General features: G+C 50.5%; 1 protein-coding gene across 1 annotated transcript in view; it reads left to right on the forward strand.

Moving 5' to 3' along the window:
• The first annotated feature begins 958 nt into the window (after nucleotides 1-958).
• The window catches only part of ZMAT4 (zinc finger matrin-type 4), a 362,048-nt gene continuing 340,437 nt past the window's right edge, over nucleotides 959-22,569 (forward strand). Inside the window, exon 1 of the mRNA XM_081519262.1 lies at nucleotides 959-1,077. The gene's annotated coding sequence lies outside the window, so the exon portion shown is untranslated. The remainder of the gene's footprint in view (nucleotides 1,078-22,569) is intronic.

Consider the following 22,569-nt stretch of genomic DNA (forward strand, 5'->3'; position numbering starts at 1 on the left):
ATGCTTCATAATTCTTTGTTGAGCAAGGGAAAGCATTTGGGCTCTTCTCACCCTTGGATGAGCTGATGATGTGAGTCTAAGCAATTCACTGAAGCCACTTGGGGACAAGCAAAAGCCAGGGTCCGAGCAGAACTACTAGCTTGGCAAATACCTGTCTCTCTGGACCTCCCCGCGAGGCCAGTGAGGAATTCCAGACTTTCACTGACTTTAAAATCCGCTCTCCTGAGACTGAAGAAGGTGTAGAGAAGCTGTCTTCTCAGGTTGGAGGTTGAGGTGGATTACAAGGGAAGGGATGGATGGATAAATCCACTGAAGGTGCACAATCTGGCCCTCTAAATAATTTAAAATGACCTTCACATGCCCTCCAGAGTGGCCCCGGGAAATACATCACTAGATTCCTTCAGCCTTTTACCTAGCTCTGCTTCCCAGAGCCTGTGTTACACAGGCAGAAATCCCACCATCATATTTCTCTCTGCCCTCAGGAACATTCACCAGTTGGGGGGAAAAATAAGGCCAGAAAATTGTTGCTATGGGCTCTGTGTTGTGGAAGTTAAAATGCGGGCGCAAGAATCTGATCGCTTGATAGCTGCCTGCCCCTTCCCCCCCATCTCTCTCCGTCTCTCTCTCTCTCACCCCCCACCCCTTCTCGGCCTTCCCCGAACCCCCACTTTTTCTACTCTCCCTTCCTCCCTCCCCCAGACTCTCGGGGTTGCACACCAGCACTCCCCCCTCCAAACACACCGGGCCGGAGGAGAGCCTTACAGGTTGTCAATGAAACCTGGAATTATTTCCTTTGATGGCTTAGATAATAGTAGGAGCCAGAGCAATGAGTGAGGTCGTCTGAAACCAATGCAGTCCTGCCCGGGCCCCGGGAGCCAATCGCAGGAGCAGAGGGCGGGGCGTCGGCGCCCGCAGATAATTGCTAAGTGCCTGGCTAGCACAGTTCGTCCGCGCTGCCGAAAGGTCTGGTCGCCGAGGCAGGAACGCGCAATCCTCAGCGTGCACCATCCCCATAGCATCCCTCCAGGCTCCGCACCCGAGCCTCTGGGCACCCGGCCCCTCTGCTCCGCGGAAAAGGTACTCCCGCTGCGTCTCCCGGGCTGTGTGTGGGGGGGCGCTGCGCCTGGTCCCCCAGTCCTCAGTGGCTGGCAGGTGAGCCTCTGTAGAGGGGGCGCAGGAAGAAAAGTTTAGGGGAGGAAACGTGACCGAGGAGGGAAATCCCCGTCTTCTGTTGGGAGGAAAACAAGCTGATGATTTGGGAAACTTCTGCGCTGTCTACAACTGGGTTTGTTTACTACTCTTCCAATCAGGGGCGCTCAGGTCTGTGAACTAGGTCTGGTCCTGGGTCAGGGTGCAAATTCGGGTTTGCTGGGTGAAAAGGGTTGGACCCTGGATGTGTTGCTTTCCCCCCACGCTGACCCCGCCGCTGGGAGGCCGGTTAGGGGACTGGTGATGGGTTGGCTGTGTTTTCCATCATAGGGTCTGCTCCCTTGACATTATGTGGACCTGCTGTGCCGCAACTCTTGTGACCTTCGACTTGAGTCCTTCCTCAAACTTCTGTCTCCTTCCTTCCTCGCCCCCTCCCTTGCCCACTCTGCTTCAGCTCACTTAATCTGCTGATGGGAGATGTGTGGCATCCTGGGGTGTGGGCGACTGTCCTGTGTGACCTGATGGGTGTCTGTTTGCAACACACAACTTGGGGAGAAATCAACAAAGCAGTTCTCCGGGAGGTGGGGGGGGGGAGGGGGAAGACATCACTAAATTGATTAGCTCCCGAAAACTCTGGAAGACTGTCCAGGTTTGGTGTCCACGGAAATAAAGTGGCTGGAAGGAAATCGAGTCCCTTGTGAAGGTTACACCTCACCAGGGATGGGCTGTCCACTGAGCAAGCCAGGGGCTCTGGGTGGGGAGGTGGGTGGGGGGCTGGTGGGAGGAGCTGGCTCTGGTTGGGTGCGCAGGTGCTGCTGTGATTGAGGGGTGACTGGAGCCATCATCCCTGCTGTCTGTGAGGACTGCTCTTCAAGGGAAAGGCTGGCCACTGCCAGAGGGTGGTCCAACCTCGTGGCCCCCTTGTTCGCTTGTGAACAGTGGGACCACAAGGGTACGGCTTGATCTGAGTCCTACTCGTGGTCCTGGGGAGAAACCCTGCTCCCCAGGTTCTGCCCACCAGGAGGTGTTAGGTCCAAGGGCCTGCTAGGAAGCAGCGTCCCTGTGGGAGAAGGTGATATGCTTGGTCTCAAACTTCCTTCCTGCTTTGGTGCAGGCAGCTCCTGTTTAAATGTTCCATAACATCGGCCAGGTGTGTCCTCCGACCTGCCGGGTCCTCAGAAGCTGCCAGCTTGGGACTGATCTTCCACCTCCCTGAGTCTCTCTGACTTCCAACCTAGACCCCCAAGTTGGGAGGTTCGATTCCCGGTCCTGGCCGCATGGGGATGTTCAGGCAGGGCTCCTCCAGGACACCCGGTCCCCAGGACAGCCTTCCCGCCGAGATGCGGATGTGTCCATTCTCCGTCTCCACGAATCACGTTCACTCTTTAATTCTTGTTTCCTTTAACCTCCGCAAGGGCTTCTCCCCCACCTTCTTTCCACAGCTATTTCGGGTGGGAGATGTTATTGCTGAAGCTTTACTCACAACGCTTAAGAAAAAAAAAAAAGCTGCCTGACTTTTTTTTCCCTTGGTCAGGATACAGTCAGCCTTCTCCTCTGCACATGTTGCCTGGCAGTAAACAAAACAAGCTTGCAACCCCGCAAAGGAGAATGCCTTTGTGTTTGGGAGCCTGGTGAGGATGTTGAACTTTTATTGGCTGTTGAGGCATCCTTGGCCTGATACCTTCTCCTCTGTGGTCTGTCTGGGGCAGAGAGAGCCCACAGAGGCAACATCTAGCAGGTGGGGGATTTTGAAAGGGGAAGGGATGGCCTTGGTTTTCAGGAAGGCAGTAATAACAAGGGAACGTGGCCTTGGAGTCGCAGGGGTGTCTAGAACTGGGGACAGGTAGCAAGATTGAGGGTCCCCTCTGCCGATGCCGATCTGCTAGATCTCTGTCGTGATAGAGGACATTCAAAGTAAGGCTTTGAAACCGGGCTTGGAGTGGTGACTCATGCGGAGCTAGAAGGCAGGATGGGGGAGGGAGCACGGTGAGCTGCAGCGTACAAGTGGGACACGCTGGGAACTCTTGCTTTCCCTCTCCCCTCCCTCTCCTCCTCCTTCGTCTCCCTTGTAGTTCCCTATTTGGAACAAAGATCATTAAAATAACAACTTAAGGCTAAAAAAAGCATAATGGGAGCTGAAGAATAATTGACAGCACGCAAAACGCTACCACTGCAACTTCACCTTGGATGGTGCCCCGTGAAACCCAGGATCCAGCCCCTCCGCCATGCCTTGCCATCCAGTTTGGAGAATTTCATCACTGGCTGGTGTTGAACTGATTGGTTCCTTGTGAAGCCAGGCACCTGTCTATGTCTGAAGGGACTGATTAGTGTTCAGAAAATTAAATTTGTCACTTGTCATTTCATCAGACGTGGTAGCTTGATCCTGGACCCCGGAAAGTGCCATCCGCAGGGCTCTGCCCAACTGGCCAGCCGGGATGACTCTTCCTTTAACCACTGTGCCGTGAAAGGGTCGCCTCTGTCTGCTTTCACAAGCCAGACCAAGTCCCTTCCTTACTTCTCTGCTCCTTTTCCCTGTTCTCCATTTCATCATCAACACATCAGTAAATAATCTCTTTGCCAACCTGCTTTGATCTTGCCATTTTGTGCCAATCCTGCTGTTAAAGAAAACTGCCCCCTGAAATAGGATAGAAAACATATTAAAATTTTGATCAGAGACGAACCTTCGAGTCTTCTCTCTTAAAATTTAATATTGCGATGTGGGGGGCTTATTGTGTTAGGTGTTTTTGAAGCACAGTGGAGATGTCTTCCTTTCCTCCAGTAGATGTGTGAACTCCTGGTAATCCTGGGGGGCGTGGGGGTGTGTGTCTGGAGGTGGGAAAGAGTCTGGAGCAGCTTCTGAGGGCGGAGAGGCTGGAGTCTGATGCTTCTGCTTATTTAAGATACGGTGAAGGCTGTTTTGAAATCTAGGCTCTGAGAAGCGTTCACTATACTCTGTGCTTTTCCCTCTTCATTCTCCACTTCGAAACATTTCGTAGCCCAGATTAGTAGTGAATGGTTCACCTGCCTCCCCTCTCCGTACACCCACGTAGCCCCCATCCCCCTTCCCCCTTGGGAGGGATTTCACAGGGCAGGAAGCGGATACCTGAATCATCTTACTTCATCCTGATGTGTGCCTGTCTTTTCTTTCTTCCCTCCTGGTTCTTCCTTGCTGTTACCTAAGGGCACCCTAGAGATTGAGATTTAATGTTAGACACCATCCTTATCTCATGTCTGAGACCTGAGACCCTGCGCCTGAGGGAGTCAGGAATTCTGAAATGCACCTGGGGTTTGGCCCCAGGGGGAGCTCTGTGTTCAGCTCTGGACCTCACCCGGGCACCTAGGGTGGTGCAGAAGCCCTGCGTGAGGGCAGGGGCACAGACCTTCTAGATGCACAGTGATGCCCACTTGATATAGCCCCCACCCTTTGCAATGCTGAGCCCCAACCCCCCTTAGCTTCGGATATGCGTGCAAGTCTGACCTTGGAATACTCGCCTGCGGTGGCGTTTGTTTGTCAATCTCCTATTCTTTATTTTTTGTTCTCTTCTCACCCTGAAGTGTCTCTATCTAGAGCTTGGTTGGAACTGACTTATTCCTACGAAAATGTGAACATGTGAACCGTTAACAGTGTCACCACCTTCAGAGGTGTTTGAATTCTCAATGGGATTCAAAGTGGAGTTTCTTTATTTGTTAAGGGACATGAGTTTGGATCAGGAATGTCTGTGTAATTGTGGCGCTTTGCTTCTCTGTTAAGGCTCCGTTCTGCTCTTACCCACGTCGAGGACACGCTGCGGTCCCCCAGAGCATTGTGCTGGCAGGATTTGGGGTCTAGCAGCTGGAACTTGATCCCTCAGATCTGACCTTGGACACTGCATCTGTTTGCCTTTTCTGACCTTCACATAAAGCCCAGGATGTGCGCTGTGTTCTCAGCCACCCTTTTTCTGCTCCGACCTTCTCTCAGGGTTTTGCCGCCCGCGTTCGATGCCCGTCCGGGGATGCAGCGTTTCTCGGAGGACTTGGGTTGACAGAGCGGCTCCGTCGCGGGCCGCCACGCTCGGCAATGCCTCCCAAGCTGGAATCCTGCTGTGAAGGCAGGTCGGAACAGTGGATGTTGTACCAGAAGGAAAACAGGCTGAGGGGTGATGTAATAACCGAGTTGGGTTTAGGAGGGGATGGTATATGGAGGATGGCAACCAGCTGTTCTTCATCTCCAGTAAGGACTGAACGAGAGAAAATAGACAGAAATTGCAGCAGATGGACTTAGATTAGGTATGAGAAGAATTTTCCATCAGCCAGAGTTGTTAAAAAGGGAAGGTTTGGAGCCTCTGTGATGATCTTTAGAAAATGGATGAGTGGGGAATTCAGCTGGGGGAGCAGGCAGGGGGCTGTGAAGGCATGGGGACAGGCTGGGGCCACCTAGTGTAAGGGTCCTGGCCCGTTCCTGATGAAGGTCCTGTTTTTTTTTAATTTCTCTGAGACGTCACCTGTGCTCTGGGGCATCAAAGGGATGGAGAATCAGAGTCCCAGGAATGGAGGCAGGCCACCCTGCTGCTGTCCTGCTGCTGCAAGGGGGACAGACTCGATCAGGCTTGAGGACCTCACCTCAAGTCCAGCCTTTTGTTTCTAGAAGTGGTGCCCGATGCCCGGAGAGGTGACCCGACTGGGAGACCGAGGACCAGAATCAAAGTCCTCCACCCCAAGGATGTAGCTCAGTTTTTTTTCTTTGCTTCCCAGTTGAAGGGGCTGCTTCCTTTTCCTGGGCTGCTGTCTTTCTCTCTCTCTAGCCAAATGGCAGAGACAGGGAGCCCTGCAGTTAGCATTGGTCATGGAATGCCCATCACGGATGCCTTGGAACCAACTCTAGCTTCCCTGGTTTACACGACCGATGCTGTGGTCTCCATCATTGGAAGAGAAGGGGTGTCTGCGAAGCCAGGGTTGGCAGGGTGTGAGCCAGACCTGAGGAATGGAAAAGGGGAACGGGGTAGAGCTGTGGAGACCAGAAAGAGAGAGAGGAAGAAAAATAAAGGATGATTTAGTCTGCTGGTTACAAAGGCAAGCGTCTTTAGATGTCTAGTTCTAACTCCTCATCGGATAAATGAAATAAAACAGGTCCATGGCACACATGGGTTTCGGACAAGACATTTCACCAGTTACCTTCACCTGGCAAAACAGGATTTTGCATTTCACTCATCTCATTTCTAAGAGAAGCTTCTACAACAAGGGGCTGAAATTCTACCTTCCTTCTGGCCAGATGTGATTCATTTCTGGGCAGATGCACCTCCTGGGCGCTTGGAGGCCCAGGGCAGGGTGCACACTTCGGCAGAGGGTGCTGTCTCAGGGTTGAGAAGCTGGCACCCCGGGGGCCTGGGGATGCGAGTGGATGTGGAGGAATGCTCTCGCGGCCTGGGGACCAACACAGAGGCTGGCCCTCTGGAGAGACAGGCAGAGGCTGTGGACAGCTTCGCCCTGTGGTGCTTTGAGCCACGCAGGCAGTAAGATAAATTGACAGAATGAACATCACCAATAAATACACAATTAGGGAAAAACTGGGTAAAAAGGGAGAAAATACAGAGGCTGGTGCTGGGGTAGCTAGGGGTGAGTGCCTGGTGGGGAAGGTGGACAGCCATAGGTCAAGACCCAGAAGCAGAAAGAAGCGAGGCACTAGTGCCCCGGGGGTCACACTGGGTGTGACTCCATCTGAGCACACGAAGGATGCTTTGGGGGTTTTGGAGGAGGGGATATGGGTGCTCCCAGGTAGGGAGGGGCCAGCGGGCCATCTTCGGGGGTGAAAGGGTTTTAGGCAGGACAAGGCAGTAAAGAATAAATTTACTCCAGTCAAAACTGCTTTTAGGGAAAATGAGATGGAAGTGGAGAGTGGAGGTGAGGTTGGAGAGGGGTGAGCATGGGATGCAGAAGCCAGTTCCGAAGCCATTTGCCGAAGCCATTTGCTGCTGTCCAGTGGGGAAAGAATGAGGGTCTGGGGGAAGAAGTCTAAGAAGACAAGGGATGGCCTCACAGGGTGACTTTCTGGCTCCATGAGTTCCATGAGGTCAGGCATAAATGAAGAGGAGTTATTCATCCCTGGAGAAGAGGCTGGCAGGTGAGAGCAAAGGTGGCACTCTTAGATGAAAGAGGCTGGGTGCCCCTCACTGAAGGCAGGATGAGAACAAATGGGCTGAAACAACAGGAAAAGAATGTAAGCTAGACATTAGCATTAATGCCTTAATGGACGGGATTGCTCAACACGGGGCCAGAGTCATCAAAGGAGGCTGTGAACTAATTCCGTTCTTTGTATAGTATTAGCAAACCAGCCTGTCCTCTGTTGCAAAAGTGGGCAGAGGATGTGAAGAGATCATTCAGACACAAAGAAGCAGAAATGTCCAGAAAACGATGCAAAAGCGTCCGACCTCACTCATCATTAAAATATGAAATTAAAAACAAGATATTATTACCCAACTAGAAGATGAGCAAAAATGAAAACGGATATCAGTGCCATTAAGAGTGTTGGCAAATGGACCTTTTCAGACGTAGCTGGTGGGAAGATAATTTGCAAACACAAGAGACTTGTCTGAAAAATTTGCCCTTTGAACCAGTTAGCAATTCCTCTTCCGGAATTTCTCCTAAGAAAATCATCAGAGCTGTGCAGAATAGATGTAATCAAGGAGATTCCTTTCAGCATTATTCATTATAACAAAACATTGTACGGTCGGGGGGACGGTTAGTTAAACCTAATATGATGCATCCATCGAGGAAGCTATTAAAATGACATTGAATAATATACAAGGATATGGGAAAATGCTAACCATATATATTAAGTAAGTAAAGGTTTAAAAGCAAACAATATAAATGCAATTTGGTAAAAAAAAAAAGTGTACAGTCATGGAAAAATAGAATGAAGGCAAATATATGGAGGTGTTAAAAGTGGGCTCTCTTTGGGTTTTAGGAAACACCTGATTTTTAAACTTTGTTCAACTTGTCTTTATTTCCCAAATTTCCTACAGGAAATGTGCTATTTTACAAATCAGAAAAACTCTACGTCAGTTCCTCAAACCACAAAGCTTCAAGCAGTGACCGTACATGTAACAGTGGATCAGCTCCCATGCTCTCACTGAAAAGCATCTCACGAGTGGAAATAGTGAGGTCAGACTCGTGTGCCCAGGTCAGATCAGTGTGCCCAGACCAAGCAGCGTGTGGTCCTGCACACCTGTCAGGGCTGAGCATCCAGGGGGCAGGGTTTTGGGGCAGGGCGTGGGGGCCCAGGGCTGTGGAATCTTGCTCCTTCCTCCCTGCCTCACCCCCAGCTCCCGTCTGCAGGGGTCAGACCCGTCCTAGCCTTTCAGGCGGCCTGGCGACAGGCATCACGCACCTCTGCAGATGTTGCAGGTCGAGATGCGGAGGCTCAGAGAGACCGAGACTTGCCAGAGTCACCAAGCCAGAGAGTGGCAGAGTTGGGTCATGGGGAACGCAGATGTCAGAGTCCATCCAGCTGGGCTGTCGAGCCGGGCTCCGGGTGCCATGGAGTCAGCTGGCACCTCTCCATTGGGAAGGATGGAGCCGCTCCTCCCTCTTCCAGGAAGCCGGGCCTTTAGCCCAGTTCCCTTACTGATTAAGACCGAGTGCACGCCCTGACAGCTCTCACCCTGAGAGCAGGGACTCTGGGTGCCCAGGGCTCTCCAGAGGCCACCTCCGGCTTCTGCCTCCTGGGGTCCCGCTTATCGCTGCTTTTCTGAGATGTCTTTGCCTGCCGCTGTGCTTTCCTTTGTTGCCTCTCCTCCGGGCAGGCTGGGTGCCCGGCTCCCGGTACAGCTCACAGCTGGACAGCTGTGTGATGTGTGCCCGGCCACGTGGGGGGCTCTGGGGTGTCTTGGCTCAGTGGGGTGCCAGCTGTGATGCGCACCTCCTTGGGGCTTTCTTGGGCTTAATTGGAAAAGTGGCTAGGCTGCCAGAGAGTCGGCAGGGTGAGGAGGGGTGTGGGCCTGTGGCTGATTTGCCGCTCTATTTATTTTAATAGTAACGTGTGTGTGTGTGTGTGTGTGTGTGGTGGTCTGTGTTCACAAGCCTTGGAGGTGGATGGGGAAGCAACTGATACCTGGAGAGTCAAAGCCACTCTCCCCGGGTTGTATCACAGCAGGCGGAAGGGCCAGCATGGAAAGAGCCTGCACATATATATACCAACTTGACCTGGAAGCCAGCAGGGCTTCTTGCTGGCCTGAGTGTCCTGGGCCACAGAGGGGTGGGCAGAGCATCCTATGCCCTCGTGGGCCCTGGAGGGGTTAATAGTGGCACAGGTGAGATGACTTCCGGTCCATGCTGTGTTCACCTGAGACCTAACTCGAGGCCGGGGTGTAGGTGCTGAGAAAGTGGGTGTCAGTGGGGGTGTGAGTGGTCACAGGGGGCTCAGGACGCAGAGCTCTGAGTCCTGAGCACAGAAGTGTGAGGACGACTTGGACGGAAGGAGGGACATCCTCGTGTGAGCGGTGGTCTCGAGCCCGGAGCCAGCGTGGGTGTCGAGGCTGCTGAGAAACCCGGGGTTCCAGGCTGTGCTGGGTTCTCAGAAAGCCCTTCTGTTTAATCCGCTGGGGCCAAGGTGCTGTTCCAGGAGGTGGGGAGGGGAGGTGGGGGGAAGGGGGACTGGGTTGGAGGTTCTCATGCGGATTTACTCGGTTGATCTCTCGCTTTTGTTTCTGTTGATGTGGAACTGCCCTATGGGGTTCCTGGGAGGAGAGGGAAGAGGGTTAGGATGGTCCCATCCTGCCCACCCTTCCCACCTGCCGGGACCTCAGGGTTTTCAGAATATGTGAAGAGGAGGGAAAGGTTATGAGACAAAAAGACAAAGAGGAAAAAAAAAAATGGGAGCAGATGGGGGAATAGGTGGGAACTCAGGAAGGATGCTTGGAAATGAGGGACTGACTTTCAGCTCACCCCAAACTTTAAGCATGACCTCTTTTTATAGAGTGGACCTTTAAATGTGATGTGATGAAGATAAGAAAATTCAAGGAGTCTGAGACTACCCTTTACATTTGTCCCTCAGTAACCACAGGGGTTGGGTTCCAGGACCCCTGGGATACCAAACTTCATGGACACCCCAAGTCCCTTACAATCTTCCCTCCTCAGCCTCCGTATCCAGAGATGAACCTGTGGATACAGAAGGCTAACTGTATTTTCAATTGGTAAAACCTTTACTCATCACCCTCCTTTTGCAGAGAGGATGCTGAGACATGGCCTGGTTAAGGCTCACAAGGGAACATGGCTGGATTCTAAGCCTGGTGCATTGTCTGCCGTGACTCCCCATCCAGCTCACCCCACCTGGGTCCGGGGGACCTGGGTGCCTGCAGGGCAGACCAAGAAGGCCCTGTTGGGATCTGGCACCATCTGCCTCCAGAGCCACCTCCTGGCTTCCAGGGGGCTCTTCAGAGGGATTTGGGGGAGCAGCAGGCAGGCAGTTGCCTTGTCCTTGGGGACTGGCTTGCTTCAGAACGTTCCCTGGTACAGGTCAGTGAGGGATGCCACCGGCTTGTGCTCAGAGAGATCAGGGCTGTGGTCCTCTCTGATTTCTCTGCTTCCTCCCAAGGAGATGGGAGTGTCTGAAATGTTATATGTCTACTTGTTCATTGCCCCAAATACTGAGAATTGACAAGCGCAGGTCTCCAAGTTGAGAATACAGAGTGGACAAAACTGACCAGGTCTCTGTCATCTCAAAGCTTCTATCTAGTGGGGGGAACAGATGGTAAACAAGTGAGTGAGTATGTAGGAAGGTGAGTTAGCTCAGTGGGGAAAAGGAAGCAGAACCAGGGGATGGGGGTGGGGGATGGTGGGCCCAGGGGGTGTCTTTGTAATTGAGCCACGTTGAAGCAGAGACCCAGTGCAGAGGAGAGGGTCCATGTGGAGGCTTGGGAGGAACTGTCCACCAAGCAGGGGTCCTGAAGCTGGAGACCCGAGGTGTCAGGTGTAGCAATGGGACCAGGGTGCTGGTCCTCCAACCCCTGGGAAGTTTTGAGCAGAGGACTGACATGGTCTAGATGGAAATGGATCACTCTGGCTGCCTTGTGTGCGGCAATGTTGAAAGCACCTCCAGGAGGGCTTCGTGGAGGCAGTGATCCTGGCAAGGGGTGGGTGCCTTGGATTTGGGTGGGAACAGTGGAGGGGTTACTGGGCCAATTCTGCATACATTTTGAAAATGGAACCAACAAAACTTGCTGATGTGTTGAACATGGGGTTTGAGAGAAAAGAGAGGTGGTAGAATGATTCCCAGGTTTTTGGTGTGAGATGGAAAGGCTTACGGGAGGAGCAAACGGAGGGGGGAAAAAGAAGTGAGGACTTTGTTGGGGAAGGATGCCAGGCCATCCAAATGAAAAGTCCACCAGTCAGCAGGGGGATGGGTCTGGAGTTCAGAGAAGAATTTTCTATGCTGGAGAAAGTCTTGGGAGTTGTCAGTGTCTTGATAAAATTGAAACTGTGGGAACAAATGGGATCACCTGGAGAGTGAGTGTGGATAGAGAAGCTCTATAAAGTCTGAGTCTGGAACTCCATGGTATTTAGGGGTCTGGGGTAGGAATTGGTCAACTTTTTCTTAAAGGGACACATACTAAATATTTCGGACTTTCCTGCAACGGCTCAACTCTGCCTTTGCAGCACAAAAGCAGCCGCAGACAATGCACTAACGTGTGTGTGTTCAGTAAAAGTTTATTTACAACAGCAGGCAGCGTCACGAGGGCTGTGTTTGCTGCCCTTGAATCTCGGCTGTGAAGATGAACCTGGCCTAGGAGACTGAGAGGGAGCAGCCCCGGGGGGAGAAGAGGGGGACCCCCAGAACAAATGTGTCCTCAGAGACAAGAGGAGTGTTTTCACAGGGAGGGAGTGAAAATGCTGACATCAGAGGAGGGTGGAGAACTGAAACTGGCCACTGGGATGCTGTCAGAGGCGATCACCTGGGTGGAGGATTTGGAGGAGAGGTGCTGGGTGGGGGTGGGGGTTTCTCGCTTGCTCGGGTAAACAACTTCACGGAGGAGTGTGGTGTGAAGGGTGCAGAGAAGTGAATGGTTAAGTGTACAGCTGTTTGGTCAAAGTAAGTATTTTCCCTCTAAAATGGGAAAGACACACAGGATGTCCGTGCTGATGGAGATGGTCCAGTGGGGAGAGCACAGAGGTGATACAGGAGAGGATGGACTGCTGGGTGATGGCCTGGGGGAGGAGTTGGGATGCAGAGAGCAAGGCCAGGCGTGGCCTTCGCTGGAGGCCAAGAGAGGACCGGCAGTCATCCTCAGAGGCACTGGGTGGGGGTTTGGGGGAGCTGGGGGCGGCGAAGACCTGGGGGATCGTCCAGGGAACTCGCTCCTGTAGCTTCATTTTCTCTGTGGCTTGGATCAGGAACTGTGGCAGAGGAGGGGAGGGACCTCAGGCCAAGGTCTATGGAGAAAGACGCCCCCCCAGAGCCCAGAGGGAGCGGACAGGAGACAGTGACCGAGAGAGGTTGAGTCTCTAAATCAAAACGATAAGATTTCTTCCAACGCTCCCACTGTAAGAGGGGTCAGATAGATTCTCAAGAGTTATGGACTGAATGAATGAGGCCAAGATGAGGGTGTGGATTGAGAGTCCCCAAAACCTAGTCTCAGATGCCTCCAGGCCTGGAGCTGTCTACCCAGGTGGTTCTTGTACGACTATCTTCTTCAAAAATTGAGATGTAATTGATGTACGAAATTATATGTTTCAGGCATACAGCGTAATAATTTAGTATTTCTGGGTATTGTGAAATGACCATCACAGTAGATAGATAACATCCATCACCACTCGTAGGTAACCTTTTTTGGGGGTACAATTTCATTTGAAGAAATGGAATGGCTTGCCTGGAGTTGTGACAATCCTCAAAATCAGACAGTTGTGGGAGGTGCCAAGAGCCCCTTGGCCAGACATGAGGGAGAGTTGAGAGGTGCTTTCTGCACATTTTCCCTTCTCCTTCTAAAGCTTGTGTGTGTGTGTTTTCTAGAGTTCTTACTTTCCCCCCCCCCCGTCTTCCTATGAGGCAGGAGGGAGATGGGAATGAGCAGAAGAAGATTCGTCTCTCTAGTTTTCACTGTAAGGTGCCTTGTTCTTGGGGAGAGAGGGAACCAACCCAGGTCACCTGAACTGGACATGGTGTGGGCTCAGGGCAGGCTGAGCTCTGGGTGTTTCCTGTTGTGTGTGTGTGTGACTCTTATCAGTCCTGTCCTGCTCTTTGCGACCCCATGGACTGTAGCCTTCCAGGCTCCCCTGTCCATGGAATTGTCCAGGCAGAAATACTGGAGTGGGTGGCCATTTCCTTCTCCAGGGGATCTTCCTGACTCAGGGATCGAACCTGGGTCTCCTGCATTGCAAGCAGATTCTTTACTGTCTGAGCCACCAGGAAAGCCTGTTAGGAGACGGATTCCCACCTTCCCCACAGTTTGGGAAGTGGGAGATGCTGATATAACTGTGAAGACATAGAGCATCATCTTCGTTCTCCTTAGGTGTCAGTTGGAAGAGGGACAGGCAAGCAGCCCAGGCAAGATGTGGGATTACAGGATGACCTGCAGCTTTGGCCGAGAGAACAGTCCAGGTTCACAAACCGACAGGAGAGCGGGTGGAGGACTTGATGCAGATGGTGCTGTGGGGCTGAGGAGGGTCACAGCAGTGGGAGGGAGGAGGGTTTGCTCAGGGAGCTTCAGAAAGGGGACCTCCTGCACTGTCAACACGGCCAGGAAAAGGGGGTGGCCTCCGACGAAACCGAGGGCAGACAGGACGTGTGACTGGTCCTGAGCCTTGATCTCATCTAGTTTCTCTGACAGGGGCCTCTTCTTGGGTGGCAAAGGGTCCAAGATGTTGTGCTCACCTAGGGGACGTGGTCCTTTGTGGGGGTGATAAAGGCAGGAAGGAGTGTGTGGTTCAGGGCTCATCCGGGAAGAAAGATCTCCTGTCTCTTCTCCAGATCTTGTTCCTGGAGGTCTGTTTGAGATAAAGTAGAGGAGCTGGAAACACAGAGGCGTAGGGACCCCAAGGCATCTCTGCAGACCCAGCCCACATCGTCCCTGTGGCTGTTCCACGCTTCAGTTTCTCCTGGAACCTGTGTGATCTCCTGGTACCCACGGTAGAGCTTTGTTGTAGGGATTAAGTGGAGTGTGAGCTGTGGGACATTGGACACCGCACTGTAATGCATTGAGGGCTCCAGGATGCCTGGGGAGTTATACAAAGTGACGATGGTTGTGGGAGTAGGTCTGTCTCTAAGCAGGAGCCAGAAGGGCCAAGGTAATGGACTGTGTTCAGGAGAAACTAGGCGATGGATTCCAGGTGATTCCGTTGACAAAATCCTAGAGTGTTAGCGAAAAGGTCGAAATATCTGTTTGGGGATTTCAAAGCTCAAGCTCTTTCTCCCAGATACTGCTGGTCAGGGTACCAGAAAAGAACCGTGTAGCATTGCAAATTGTGCAGTGCCTTTGGAAAATAATCCTGGGCAGGAAACTCTGAAAAGCTGCAAGAACCGTAATACTGAGTGAGATTTGAGGGAAGCAAAAACCCCTGCAATGCTTAGAACAGCAGGAGCATAGATTTCTCATCCTAATCAAGTGATTGGTGGGAAAATCCTATCCATCTCCCTAACCTGAGCTGAATCAAGCAAACGATTGCTCTGAGTTGCAGAGTGAGCTCTGAGGCGGGCGTGAGGCTGGTTTATGATCCTGCAGAACTTTTCTGCGGCATGAATTCCTGGGCGAGCAGGTGACTGACTTCAAAGGAGAAAAGCTCCCCCATCCCACTGGCCTCCCTTCCAGCTGCCAGTGCAGGCTCCTCGTGGGGTGGAAGGGTGTCCCCTGCCTGTCCAGGGCAGAGCCCCCTTGCTCCCAGCCTTTGAGGCTCTTCTGCCTGTGGAGGGAGGCTGGCACACGTTTCCCTGGGCCTCTGAGGAGTGGCCCTGCTGGGCAGGTGCTGTCTTGGCTGTGAACTTGAATGCCATGGAAGAGCTATCTGGTCAGGAGATCTCCTATCCCTGTGAGGAGAGACATAGTGGTTTCTCCCTCTGCCTCCCTCAAAGAAAGGAAAAAATGGTCCAGGAGAATCGGCCCTTGTGGAAGAGCTGTGCTTTCAGGCTGGGCTAGGTTTTGGGTGCTACATAGCTGACCCTTCTTTGACTGTGAAAGGATATTTCTCACTCGAGGTTAAGTTCAATTCCAGGGCATTCTGACTGACCTCATGAGGGCTCAGGTGAAGTCTTGTCAGTGTAGAGAGGAGACCCTGTGTCATCCTTGAGTTGGGGGGAGATGGGTGGCTGGGTTGGGCTGAGGCTCCAAAAGCTGAGGGGGTGAATCTTCACACAAGCGTGGAGTGTCAAAACACCCAAAAAGCTGAGGGCTCTTTTTCTATACACACACACAGAATAAATTTACTCCAGTTCTGAGAAAAAGAAATACAGGGGCTACAAACACATGAAAAAAAGTTTGACTCCATGAATACAGCATAATAGAATCGTCAGATGGGTGGGCTTTGGGCTTTGACCCTGGCTCTGAAGAAGGCTGTCTTTGTGGAAGTCACTTAATTGGGCCTCAGTGTCCCCCTCTGTAGTGTGAGGTTGAGGGAGCCTGTCTTCCATGGATGCCGTGTGAGGGTAAGGAGAGGCATTCAAGTCAAGCCCTGACTGCCAATAACAATCCCAATACAGTAAGGCCCCTACATATGAACCTCTAAGTTACAAGCTCTCAAAGAAGCGAATGTGTGTTTGCATGTCCAGTCATGTGAGTTAGTTCACGTGTCTGGTGTACATTGTCATGTGCGTGCGTTTTCTACAAGTGGTTGTGCTTTTGTGTACTTTACTGTGAGGAGTACAGTGGTATCGTATCTTTATTTCAAGTCCGGGATTTCTGGAAGCAAGTGTAAAAGCAGCAGTATATAGCCGATTCTGTTAGTTGGGTACTTTGTGAACTTATGAACAAATTGGACTTACGAACTGGGTTTTGGAACAGACCTCATTCATATGTAGGGGACTTACTGTAATAACAACAATAAAAATGCTAATTAAAACGGCAATGAGATGTGCTTTTTTTCAGCTATAAAATTACCAAAGGTTAAAAATGACATTGCTCGGTGTCACGGAGGTATAGTAGATTGCTCTAAGTCCTGCTGATAGAACTGTAATTGGCACAATCTTTCTGGAAAGCATGATTTTGGGGGAGGGTAGTTTCATACTTTTGATTTGCTTCCAGGATTCTATACAAAGGAAATAATCAGAAATGTGGGGAGGTAGGTGTGCACAAAATTGTTCAGTGCAATGCGATTTATCTTTCTGAAAACACTGGACTCAACTTCTCCCACTAGCAGGGAGCTAGTTAGGTGAATAAAGATGTATCTATACAATGCAGTTGTAGGCAGTCACATAAAACTATCTGAAGAATGAAAATGACAGGAGACAATGCTGATGAAGCTTTATGTTAAATATCTTCCAAACTGGATAATGAAATGTGTGTGTATGTGCATATATATGAAGACATGAATAAAATATACCAAAATGCTGAGACATTCTTTCTGCGTGGTGAGATTAGGGATGATATTTGTTTTCCTCTTAATGTTTTCTTCCAACAGTTTCCAAATGTCTTACAGCGAGCCTTTATTAATTTCTATCATAGAAATAATAGTTACAGTAAGAACATGAACTCCAGTAACTTGAGGGGACCAGGTTCTAGCCCTGTTTCAGAAGTATTTCCTTGTGGACCAGATCTGATGTGATTGCCCTAGAAGCTTGTAGATGTCTCCGCATGGATCCTCTGCTAACCCCTCCCCCACCAACATGGACAAAACAAATGTTTTGGAGACAGAAACATTTTGGAACAAAGAGGCAAGGGTGACGAAGATAATGTGAAGCATAGTGGGGAGCCCGCCGGGGTTTGCTCTGCCCTGAAACCCAACAGCTTCTGGGAAGCCACAGACGCAGTGACAGCCAATGTCTTTAGTCACGGCCAAAAAGCCACGACTGGCCTGGGACAGGCTGCCCTCTTGCCTGGCCATTGCCACCAGGAAGCCAGGAAGAGGTGACTGCAAAGATGCAGAGTTGCCTCTTTATTGGTGATGGGACAGGGTGTGATGGGAATTGAGACCCCAGGAGTGATGCAGGCAAACGCGTGCAGCGGCAGTGAGTCCGGGCTGCCGGTGGCTCCCAGGACACACCTGTCCTCAGGCTGGGTCATGTTATAGGGTCTCACCCTGCTGCTCTGTGCTTGCTGGGGAATGGGCCACAAGAACGGAGTAGTCGCAGATTCTGCAACTCATGAAATATACCAATGGAGCTGGCTGTTGAACAGAAGTGATGCTTTTATTCAACAAATGCCTTTAAATGTAACCTGCCTGGTCTCAGGCTAGGTGCTGGGTGTTCCCTGGTGGATAAAGCTTTTGAGGAGCTTACTCTTTTTCTGTACATTGGGCAGCCAACTTAGTTCTGGTTTATATTTTAAAACTCTGGATTTTTTTTTTTTTTTTTTTGAATATTGGTTTTGCTTAAAGTAGGACATCGTTGCTTTTGGTCTGTGAAATATTGTAGACATAGTGATTTTTTTTCCCTTTTAGTACAGATGTCCCAAGTTTAAATATTTTTCTTTAATTCATCCTTAAGACAGCTCTTGGAGATGGGAGCAGGGAGGCAGGGCTGCCTGACTTCAAGTGTGGAGTGGAGGATGGTTTGGACTTGAACTGTAGCTGCACTGAGAACCTTCTAGAATAGCTCTGGACTCAGTTCAGGGGTGTTACCTCTCATGATTGACAGCTGATGGCCACTGGCCATTTGGAGGGCCTTCACTGAGGAGGCGATGGGTTTTCAGCCTTTGGGAAACCATTCATTCATTCCCTTCAGAACTTCTTGAAATGTGAAAAACACAATGGCTATTGTGTTATTCTTTCATTACACTGGGTGCCAGAATCTGGTTTCCTGAGATCCTCAGAGGCACGGATTATGTTTAGCAAATGTAAATTGTATCTTTTGTAAAGATGCAGCCTTCCACTGTGTAATATGTTGTGACTTAGGTTCTTCCTCTCTGCTTTGGAATGAGCCCAGATGTTTTGCTTCTTTTAAAGATCTGACATGACCATGGCCGGCTCTATAAATAGTACCAAACATCAGCTATAATGCTGGTGTGAGGCTGGTTTTTTTTTCCTGCCACCCACTGAAAGTCTTGGGAGAAAATTCTTTCTCCACACACACACATATTTGAAGTTATATTTAGACAGAAGTAGAAATCTTGAATGTGTTCAAACACATATGGGTTTTTGCTTCTTTTGTTTTTTTAGGAATTAGGTGACACGGAGTTAAAGACCTTTCAACAATAACAGAAAACAAAATGACTTTCCAAACATCTACTCTGTACAAGCACAGTGTTAAAATTAAATCAGTTCCTGGCATCAGAACGCACAGTCCAGCAAGAGGGCAGCTTTATGAGAAACTAATTGTAACAGGCTCCCTGGGCAAAAAAATGTGAAGAGATACCTTTTATAAACTCCTGGGGACTTCTCTCAGCTGCAGAGAGACTTTCACACAGTTGTGTTAGTTCGCCAGCACTGTGATAACAGAGGATCACAGACTGAGTGGCTTGAACCACAGACATTCACTGTTTCCAGGCTCTGTGGCCTGGAAGTCCAAGTTCAAGTTCAAGGTGGTGGCAAGGTCGCTTCCTCCCGTGGCTGTGAGGGATGGATCTGTTTGGACCTCTCTCCTTGGTTTGTAGAGGCCATCACCCTCCCTAGGGCCCTTCACACTGTCGGTGTGTCTTTCACTGCGTCCAAATGTCCCCTTCCATAAGGACACTAGTCTTCTTAGATTAGAAACCACCCTCATGGCCTCCTTTTAATGTGATTGCCTCTGTTAATGCCCTTCTTTCCCAGCAAGGTCATGTTCTGAGGGCCTGGAGGTTAGGATCTTATTTGAATTTGTTACAAGGGTGGATTTAGCACCATTGAATCCTGACAACAGTCTTTCTACCTTGGGCAATAACTTGCCTTAAGCCATCCCAGAAGACCAGATTGAGAATATGTCCCCTCACTAAGGAGTGAATTTCCACAATTCACATTATTTTCTTTTTCTTTTTTTTTAAATGTTTATTTTTATTTATTTGGCTGCACCAGATCCTAGTTGTGGCATGTGGAATCTAGTTCCTTGACCAGGGATCGAACCTCGGCCTCCTGCATTGGGAGCTTGGACTCGTAGACCCTGGACCACCAGGGAAGTCCAGAACATTGCTTTCAAATTTGATCTCATGAACCACATCCTGTTTCTTGGAGCCAGACCCAGTTCCTCTTCTGTGAAACCAGTGGAGAATGCTCAGGGGTCCCCCTGGGTCTAGGGGCTTAGAAGCTGTCTTCACGGACAAGACACATCCCTCTTCTCTGTCCCACAGATGTTTTGGCCTCTTCATAGTGTAGAACTCTCCCATTGCAGCCTGACCCTTAGCTCCTACAGGGAAAGCCTTGGCAGGTGGGCAGGGGAGGGAGGGCTGTCCTGGTCCAGGTGGGGGCACAGGAGGCCAGTCAAGACATCCCACATCCTCTATTCTCCACTGTGGCCCGATCAGCCCCGGGTCCTGTGGGCAGAACTCGTGCGGTCCAGGGAGCAGGTGGAGTGGAGGGCCTGCGTTCAGCCCAGTCTGGCTGCGTCCGTGGCCAAAGCCTTGGCTCCGTCACTTCTCAGCCGCTCCTCCCTGCCCAGGGAAGACACCGCACACCGCTCACGCCAGCCTCTTTTCCCTTCAGAACTTGAAAATCCGGTAGTTAATAATGGCTATTTTCATCGCCCATGGGAGACTGCCAGCACCAATAAGCGGACCTCCAACTCTTTTCAGACACACGCTTATTCATTTCTTTTTAGCCAGTGGGCTGCCAGCCCCAACAGGTTAGGCTCTGTTGAATACTTTTCAGACCTAAGCTTCTCAATTGCCTCTTTTCGCCATCTGCCCTTGTCCCAGACACATTCAGGGTACTCTTTGGGCCCGCCCCTCTGAGCACCCTGCAACTTATATCCACAGCCATCACAAGAGGGGATGGTGCTGGGCTAGGGCAAGACCAATGCAGGGAGCATATACACATCTGGACCAGAGGTTTCACGTGGGATCTGGGCAGGAGGGAGCCAGGGGTCCATTAACGTTTGTTCAGCAGGGGACTGGGATTCCTCTGGGGAAGGTTAAGAATCTGAAGCCCAGGAACAAAGCCTGGTTTGACACAGAAATAAGACTTTGGCTTCTCTTCCAGCCATCCTAGTCCCTCCCTTAGATGCTGGGATGTTGTACTGACCAGTTCTAACCTGGCACCTGTACATTCAATGCTTGGAGGGCAAGTGGGTCTGAAGTCTTTATCTTGGTGCTTCCGTCTGCTCTGCTCTTGACATGCCAAGCAGTGCAGATGGAAAATCCTGGGGGAAAATGGCTAGAGAGGAAGCAGTTCTCTCCTCCTGAGTTATGAATAGAGACACCACCAGCTTCTCCGGTCTTGCTCTCTGAGATAAGCCTGGTCTGAACCCACATCCGCTGCAGCCAGTCTTTTCAGGCTACGAGTTAAGGAAAGGAAGGTCGTGAGCCACTGATCACACAAAAGTGCCCACAGAAAAGTTTCCAGAGCCAAGAACCATTCATGTGCAAAAGTGGAACCTTCTGCAAATTGTATGTAAATTAGGTAGGCTTAGCTGGCTTGGAAAGGGCAACAAATGACACACATAAAGAGGACTTAACATAGTTTTTCATCTGGGCCGAGGGTGAAGGCAAAGGTATGCTTGTTAGCTTGGGGGGAGTTCTTCTCTGGGGGGAAACCGGGGTACTGGCCCCCAATTGTAAGACTGGAGCAGGTGTATCATTCCATCTTGTTTGCTGTTGTTTAGTCACTAAGTCGTGTCTGACTCTTGCAACCCCATGGACTGTAGCCTGCCAGGTTCCTCTGTCCAGGGGATTCCCAGGCAAGAATACTGGAGTGGGTTGCCATTTCCTTCTCTAGGGGATCTTCCTGACTCAGGGATTGAACCCAAGTCTCCTGAATGGGCAAGCAGATTCTTTACCACTGGGCCACCTGGGAAGCCCAGGTATCATCTCAGATATGAAGCAGAAAACTTTTAAGGAAGATGCTGAGATTTGCTCCCACCCTGAGGTCTTCTCTGTATACCCTGTACTCATTCCTTCAAAAACAAACCAGCCTGTACCATTCACTCTCCTATCTTCAGGTGGGCCCAGAATGGAACTCTCAGTCCCTCAGAGGTTCTTTTCTTCCATAGAGTGCGGAGAGATGATGATCTTAGCGGTGGGCATGTCGGGCACATTCATATAGATCCTGCACCAGGTCAGACTGTTGCTGGGTCCAGAAGAGCAGCCAAACACAGACACGCTGTGCACACCTCCTACTCATTCAGAAGAGTGCTGATGCCACAGAAGAGGCCTGAGCGTCCCCTGTGATGTAGACGGGGAGACAACACGTGTCAGATGACCAGAGAACAGGGAAGGCGCACTGGGGTACAGGAGGGTGCCGTGAATGTGCAGAGGAAGGGATGGTCACTGGTTGAGGTCAGAGCAGGCGGCAAGTGCAAGGGCAAGGAAGGTCAAATCAGGGCCAGTTAGTCTAGGAGGTTAAAGAGGGGGACAGATCAGGTTGCTGGCCACCAGTGTGTGAAGGTAGGTTATGCATGGCAAATAATCTCAGTTTGTGTTTCTATAAAACAGAAGTGGCTGAAGGGAAGCCATCCCTCTAGGTCATCACAGAATCCTTAGCAACTCTCATCATCAGAGTCCTCTCCCTGGACCTCACAGCTGTGGCTTTGTTACAAGGCAAAGCCAATTATGATTCTATGTTGAATTTGTTTTGTTTAACCTTGCTTCCCATTGCTTTTGTTAACTGGAAGGATACTGTCCATACATAATGACCTGCCTCAGGGAAGCCTACTCCTCTGCCTGAATAGTAAATGAAAATGCCTTTGTTCAGGACCCTGAAGAAATTGACACATCCTTTTCCTGCGGCCAGCCATTCCAGGAGATATTTGCAAGATTAATGGCCTTTTTACTTTGCTTCCTCACCCCTGTCTCTGATCTATGGAAGAACCTGGCTTCCAGACCCGGCAGAGATGGTTATTTTGAGACATTAGTCTGCCATCTTCTTGGTCAGTCTGCTTTGCTCCCTTGGATTATTAGTCTTCTGTGTTGCAAGCAGAGTGAGCTTGGACTCGGTAACAGCTCCCGTGCACCCAAGTCAGTGTTCCCTGCCCACTGCTTGCCAGGAGTTACTATGTACTAAGCAGTACTCTCTGCACCTTAGATAAGTCAATGAATAAATCAAAGACTTCTGCTGTCATTGCATTAGTGTTCTAGTTAGGGAAAGCAGATAGTGAATAGAAATGTTAATACATAAGTAAATCATATAAAGTATTAGAAGATGTTAATGGTTATGGAAAAAAGCAAAAAGAGAGTGGGAGAA

The sequence above is a fragment of the Giraffa tippelskirchi genome, chromosome 8 (genome assembly GCF_054371585.1).
Source record: "Giraffa tippelskirchi isolate mGirTip1 chromosome 8, T2T-mGirTip1v1.2.pri, whole genome shotgun sequence".
Classification (NCBI taxonomy): domain Eukaryota; kingdom Metazoa; phylum Chordata; class Mammalia; order Artiodactyla; family Giraffidae; genus Giraffa; species Giraffa tippelskirchi.